This window comes from Haliaeetus albicilla, unplaced genomic scaffold (assembly GCF_947461875.1).
Source record: "Haliaeetus albicilla unplaced genomic scaffold, bHalAlb1.1 scaffold_155, whole genome shotgun sequence".
NCBI classification, from domain to species: domain Eukaryota; kingdom Metazoa; phylum Chordata; class Aves; order Accipitriformes; family Accipitridae; genus Haliaeetus; species Haliaeetus albicilla.
In genome coordinates, this window is record NW_027212427.1 from 38,881 (window position 1) to 46,290 (window position 7,410).

Genomic DNA, 7,410 nt, shown 5'->3' on the forward strand with positions numbered 1-7,410 from the left:
AGAAGGAAAATTTTAAAAATGATGGCATACAGGACAGGAAAAAAATTTTAAAATAGGGAGAGAAAAATAGATAAATAGAGATATGGAAAGAAAATTTAAAAAACAATGGGGTGCAAGACAGAGACGAAAAAACTAAATACAGACAGTGAACTGTATAAAACTAGCCATAGAAAGAAAATTTTAAAAGCAACCGCTTACAGGACATACAGGGAAAAAAAATTAAAAAATAGGGACAGCAAACAAATAAAACACAGAAAGAAAATTTTAAAAGTGAGATGGTACAGGACACAGGATAAAATTAAAAAAACAAAGACAGTGAATAGGTTAAAGTAGGCATAGAAAGCAAACTGGAAAAAAGTGACAGGTGTCATGGTTTAACCCCAGCTGGCAACTAAGCACCCCCCAGCTGCCTGCTTGCTGCCCCCCTGCAGCAGGATGGGGGAGAAAAATCAGGAAAAAAGTAAAACTCACAGGCTGAGACAAAGACAGTTTAATAGGTAAAGCAGAAGCCATGCACACAAGCAAAGCAAGACAAGGAATTCATTCCCCGCTTCCCATCAGCAGGCGGGTGTTCAGGCATCTCCAGGAAACGAGGGCTCCATCCTGTGTAACGGTTACATGGGAAGACAAATGCCATCGCTCTGAATGTCCCCCCTTCCTTCTCCTTCCCCCAGCTTGATATGCTGAGCATGACATCATAGGGTCTGGAACAGCCCTTGGGTCAGTTGGGGTCAGCTGTCCCAGCTGTGTCCCCTCCCAGCTCCTTGTTCAGCCCCAGCCTGCTCGCTGGTGGGGCAGGGTGAGAAGCAGAACAGCCCTTGACTCTGTGCAAGCACTGCTCAGCAATAACAAAAACATCCCTGGGTTATCAATGCTGTTTTCAGCACAAATCCAAAACGTAGCCCCATACTAGCTACTGCGAAGAAAATTAACTCAATCCCAGCCAAAACCAGCACAACAGCGTACGTGACAGAGACAAAAGAATTAAAAAATGGGGACAGCTAACTAAACAGACATAAGAAGAAAATTTAAAAGGTGATGGGCTACATGACAGACAGGAATAAGTTAAAGACAGTGAATATGTTAAAGCAGACATAGAAAGAAAAAGTAAAAAGCAACAGGGTACACAATAGTGAGGAAAGAATTAAAAAACAGTGATACACAGCTCGATACAAGTAGATATAGAGGGACAATTTAAGTGATTGGGTACAGGACAAAAAAAATTTTAAAATAGCCACAGTGAACTAAAACTGAGAAATATAAAGGAAATTTAAAAGTGACACAGGGGCACAGGACAGAGAGGAAAAAAATAAAAAATAAAGACAGTGAACTGGATAAAAGCAGACATAGAAAGCAAATTTTCAAAGCAACAGGGTACACAACAGACAGGAAATAATTAAAAAATAGCAATAGGCAGCTTCATAAAAGTAGATGTAGCATCGTAGTTTAACCCTGGCTGGCAACTATGTACCATACAGCTGCTCACTTCCTCCACCACAGTGGGATAGGGGGAGAATCGGGAGGGTAAACGTGAGAAACTCATGGGTTGATATAAAAAGTTTAATAATTAAAAAGACTTTTTTTTTTTAAAGTTGTACAAGAAAACAAAACCAGCAAATGAAAACAATTGCTCACCACCAACTGACCGATGCCCAGCCAGTCTCAAGCAACTGGGTACAGGAGAGAGGGAGGAATTAAGATATAGGGTCAGGGAGACAGAGAGGGGAAGACATAGAAATTAAGTTTTCAAAGTAATGGGGTACAAGGCGGTGCAGAAAAAATAAAAAACAGGGAGAAGAAGCTGGTTAGAGAGAGGCATATTAAAAATTTAAAAGGCAACAGGGTACTGGGCAGAGTTGACAGACGAATAACAAGTTTTGAGGAGCCATACACATAGGTGGGCAGGCAGAGAGGGAGACAGACGAAGGGAGGCAAGCAGACGTCTAAAGAAGGGAGGCAGAGGTGGGCCTGGATGTAGAGGAGAGGACGTGCGACTCACCACAGCTCCTGGTGCCGGCAGGAGACCTTCACCGCCCCGATGCTTCTCTCTCCGCCTCTGCCCCTTCCTCCTCCCCAGTGCCGGCTGCCTGACCCTCACCCGCTCGGCAGCACGCAGCGGACGCCTCAATGCTCCTCATCCACAAGGCTTGCTTTGATACATGGTGGCTCACGCATGTAGCCAACAAAGGCCAGGGACAGCTCAGAGGGATCCTTCCTTGGCACAAGGACTGGCCATTCCTTGCTGCAGGCACCTACCAGCCAGACCCCCGTGCACTCCCTCCTCAGCCAGTTCCCCTGCCCAGGCAGCCCCCTTTACAGCTGGAGCCCCTTCACACAGCAGGGCCAGCCCCATCCTCAGCCTCACTGGCCACACCTGGGGCCATCCCATCCCCAGCTGGAGCCCATCAGGAACAGGGGCCATTGCCAAAGCCCCACAGCACATCATCCCTGCCCCTGACCTACCCACATCCAGGGAGACAGAGGAGGAAGGACAGAGAGACACAGATGTGCAAGACAGGGAGCCAGGAAATTGGATGCTGGGAACAAGAGAGGGACGAGACGCAGGAAAACAGTGTAGAGAGAGAAGAGCAGAGAGACTGAGCAGAACAACAGGGATGGAGATGGAGGAATAAATAATAGGAAGCAGGGGAGAGAAGGGGAAGAGACTGGCAGGACAAGAAGATAAAGACAGGACAAGGGACAGGGAAACATTCTCAGGTGATACAGGAGAAGAAACAGCAAGAACTAGAAAAAAGAAACAGGGAGCCAGGTAGAGAGAAAAATTTTAAAAAGCAACAGCATACAAGAAACATAGGCAAGAACTGAGGGGTAGGCAGAAAATGTAAGAAGTGACATGGTACAGGACAGAGAGGGAAGAGTTAAGAACTAGAGACAGGGAGATGGATAGAAGGAAACATAGAAAGAAAATTTTGAAAGCAACAGGGTACAAGAATCAAAAAGTAGGTACATGAAGCTGCATAGAGGGAGACGTAAGAATGAAATTTGAAAAGCAACAGGGCACAAGAAATGCAGGCGAGAAATTAAACTAAGGTCAGGGAGACAAAGAGAGGGAAAAGTAGCAAGAAAATTTTAAAAGCAACTGGGTTTAAGAAACATGCAAGAATTTAAATAGGGATGGAGAGGTAGGAAGTTTCAAAAGTGATGACATACAAGAAATATAGGCAAGATTTTAAAAATAGGGACAGGGAGCCTGATAGAAGGAAACTGTGGTGGGTTGACCTTGCCTGGCTGACGAGTGTCCACCAAGCCACTCTATCATTCCTCCCCCTCAACAAGACAGGAGGGTACAAAATACAACAAAAAAGCTTGTGGGTCAAGATAAGGACAAAGAGATCACTCACCAATTACTGTCACAGGCAAAACAGACTCAACTTGGGGCAATTAATTTATTGTCAGTCAAAATCAGAGTACAATAATGAGAAATATGAACAAATCTGAAAAACACCTTCCCCCCACCCCTCTCTTTTTCCTGGGCTCATCTTCACTCCTGACTTCTCTACCTCCTCCTACCAAGCAGCACAGGGGGAGAGGGAGGGGGGGGTTGCAGTCAGTTCATCACAAGTTGTCTCTGCTGCTCCTTCCTTCTTCGTGTTCTTCCTCTGTTCCAGTGTGGTGTCACTCCCATGGGGCCACAGGTCCTGCCAGAAAACCTGCTCCAATGTGGGCTCCTCTCCACAGCGTCACAGCCTCCTTTGGGTGCATCCGCCTGCTCTGGCGAGGGGTCCCCCATCGGCTGCAGGGTGCACATCTGCTCTGCCATGGACCTCCGTGGGCTGCAGGGGGACAGCCTATGTCACCATGGTCTTCACTGCAGACTGCAGGGGAATCTGCTTTAGGACCTGGATCACCTCCTCCTTTTCCTTCTTCACTGACTTGGGTGTCTGCAGGACTGACAGCTTCTGCACAGCATTTTTTTTTAGCCCTTCTTAAATATCACAGAGGTGCTACCAGGGTTGCTGGTTGGCTCAGCTTTGACCAGTAGCAGCTCCATCTTGCTGGAACTGGCTGTGCCCAGCATGGGGGCAAGTCCTGGTGTCTTCTCCCAGAACCCACCCCTGCAGCCCCGGCCCACTCCCCTGCCCCAGCTGGCCACACAAACTCACTACAACAGTGATCGGCTTCAGGGCAGAGAGGGGGGATTGAAAAGTAGGGAAAGGGAGACAGAGAGAGAGATGGGGCGGGGGGGGTAGCAATGGGCTACAGGACAGCAAGGAGGAACTAATAAAAAGGGAGAGGATACCACACAGAGAGATGGAGAAAAACAAATATTAGTGATGAGCCGCAGGGCAGAAGGAAGAATTAAAAAAAGGGGACAGTGAGGTAGATGAGAGAGACTGAGAAATATCAAAAACACTGATGATCTAAAGGGGAGAGAGAGGGAAAATAAAGAATAGGGACAGGGAACCAGACAGAGAGAGACTAATAAAGACAACAATGGGCTATGGGACAGTGAGGGAAGAAGTTAAAACATAGGGACAGGGACCTGGAACAAGAGAATCTAAGAAAGTAAAAGTGTATCCAGAATACAGGGCAGAAAAAGGAATTTAAAAATAGAGACACAGCATCAGACAGGTGAGAGCGGCGGGAACTGTGAAGGGCTAAAGGGCAGATAGGGAGGAATTAACAAGATTGGGATAAGAAGACAGACGGATAGATGGAGAAAGAAAAAGTAGTGACGGGCTGCAGGGCAGAAACAGAGGATAAAAATGAGGGATGGGACAGGCCAGAAGTGCAGAGAGAAAAAGAAAGCAGAAGCAGAACAACAGAGAAAGAGGGGGACTTAGAGAACAACAGAGGGAGAGGTACAGGAAGAAAAAACCAAAAAAATTAAAGCAGTGAGAGAAAGAGAAGGTGGGGGCAGGGAGGGACTGGGATGCAGAAGAGGGGTGACACAGCCCCAGGGGTCCAGGACTCACCGTACCTCCCGCTCTTGGAGCTGCTGAGAGAATTTGACTGTTCAGACATGCCTGTCTCTCTCTCCCTCTCCCTTCCTCCTCTGCAGCTGCAGTCACTTGACTGTCATCCACCTAAGAGAATAGATTGGTGCCTTACAGCTCTTACAATATGAGGCTTCCTAGAAACACAGGCTCACATGCACACACACACTACATGACTGTACTGTGGTTTTGGATACGCATAAAGGCCCTGCTGTGCACACTGGTGATCGGATCTGCTGAGGACTACACTAAGAAGGGTCCATCCTCACCTGGAGAGGCAGGCTATCTCCTGTCTGCAGCTGCTGGCTGGATCCTCTTTATTTTATTCTTCAAATAAAAAAATTCTTCAAATGCAGGCCACTACGGAATCTTTCCATGGCAACCACGGTGAAACGGTGCTAGCTGACATCCAGCTGAGAGAAGAAGAAAAACATTAGCACAAAGCTGGGCAGAAATCCAAAGCTGCCTTTTTGTTGTGAAGGTTTGTGAAGACAGTACGACTGAGCGGAGGAAAAAGTATTTTTGCGTCATCTTTGGTACAGCTGTTGACACAGGCCACTAGAGCTTTTGCATTTTTCAGACAACCATGCCTTTTTTTTTCCTTTCTTTTTTGACTCATTGGTAACTTTACTTTCAGGTAACAGACACAGAGACCTACATACGTTTTCTCAAGCCTTAGTATAGCCGAGGCTTCATCGCCCTATACGTCCCAAGTTGAGTTTTTGCTAGAGAGCACAGCAACACATCTGTCCTTGTGAACTGTCTCGTTGCAAAAAAGGAATGATTTTTTCCGGGCCGTTGCTCCAAACGGTCAAGATCTTTTAAAACCGCAGTTATGCCACCAAACCCGCTCACGGTCCCTCCTAGCTTTTGACCGCCCTGAGATTTAACAGGCACACGCTCCGTTCCATCTTCCAACAGCAAAAATATGTTAACGCTCTCGGACCCAGAGCGCAACCCTATGGATGTCCACACACGCACCCTGCCATTTTGATGAGGAGCCACCGAGCATCCCTGCGAGCACAGCTGCACGCGCCAGATCGGTTTCCCCTACGCCGCGAGTTACCGGTTTCCGTGAACGTAGTTTCTGATGCTTTAAACCGAAAACCGTATCTCGACGCTTCGCTGCAGCAGAAACGACCCATCGCTAGACCGCTACAAAAACGCAGCAACACCAATTGCAAACCCACAGCAGCGACAGCTCCAGAAATATTTAGACCAGGAACAAGGGAGAAAAATAAAACAGCTTCATCTCACGCGCAGGGGAGCGGCAGGCAGAGAAAAGGGTCGGCATTCTGAGCCCTTACAGAAAACGGGCATTCTCCTTCCGTTCCTCGGCCCGTCCGTGAAGGTCTAAATACCGCAACACTACTACGGCAACGTCTAGAGTAGGGCACAGCAGCCCTGCCACTGGACTTGCCATCGACCCATGCTATTTACGTAGCAGGACGCGTACGCAGAGGGACACGTTTTGCCACACGCAACCTTGAACTTCCTGAAAATTTACGTTTACCGAAAAAAGCCATTTGGAACATATTGCCAAACAACATTCAGCAATGAAGCTTTGATGCGTTTGACACACGCAAGTTTTTTGGTCACTTGCTATTTGCTTCCTGTTGCTGCTGCTGTTCTTCCTTCAGAAATTCTACTTGTAGCCAAGTTATTCACTACTGGTTCAAGCATTTGCCTTCCTGGTATTACCAGCACATTCACAGAGGCAAGTAACTTAATTGCTCTTCTACAATTATCCAAACGACAATTACAGCCACAAAAGAGAAGGAGAGGTCAGGCAGCAGAAGAGCTCTGCAGGCTGGCACCAGTCAATATTGCACTCTCTAAAAAACAAACAACAACAAAACAAAACCGTGACCCTGTATCTTTTTTTTTTTTTCTTCTTTCAGAGCTCATCCCTGCCTCAGCATTTTGTCTTGTCAGAGCATGAAGCGCAGGTGACCTGACGACTTTTGCGTGTGATGAGTACCTGTTCAGAAATAGTCCAGATCTGCAAGACTGGTGTCATTTTTATGGTTTTAATCATCATAACTCAAATTTTATTTGCTCACGCATTTGTGAGGAAACTAATTAACTTTTAGACACTGCCTCTCCTTTTTTTGGGGGTGGGTGTGGAAATGTGTTAGAGAGTGAAAAACATTACGATTCAGAGCTCCCAACCATGAGGGAGTGGTGGAGAAATCAATGAAAGCAAAGACCAACAGCAGCAACATCAACTGAAGTTGGCTTTAATTCCGATCACGTACTTAAGCGACTCTCCAAGTCTATGCCTCGGTCCTATGAATGACTAGTCCCTTTTTGGAAGGACAAACTTTTTTACTTAAAAGTCCTAGACTGAAGACTCCACTGAACGGAATGGGGATTGTGCCACGGGACAAAATGCCATCAACACTCTTCATGGGGAAGGAAAAAAAAAATCAAATAAAAATCAAGTTTAAGT

At 46.6% G+C, this 7,410-nt stretch overlaps 1 long non-coding RNA gene across 1 annotated transcript; it reads right to left on the reverse strand.

Moving 5' to 3' along the window:
* Positions 1–3,351: 3,351 nt before the first annotated feature.
* LOC138684078 (uncharacterized) lies at positions 3,352–5,283 on the reverse strand. Its single transcript, XR_011323529.1, has 3 exons — positions 5,228–5,283; positions 4,943–5,048; positions 3,352–3,794 (listed from the first exon to the last, which is right to left on the reverse strand). It is a non-coding gene; the product is annotated as an uncharacterized lncRNA (long non-coding RNA).
* Between the last annotated feature and the right edge of the window lie 2,127 nt (positions 5,284–7,410).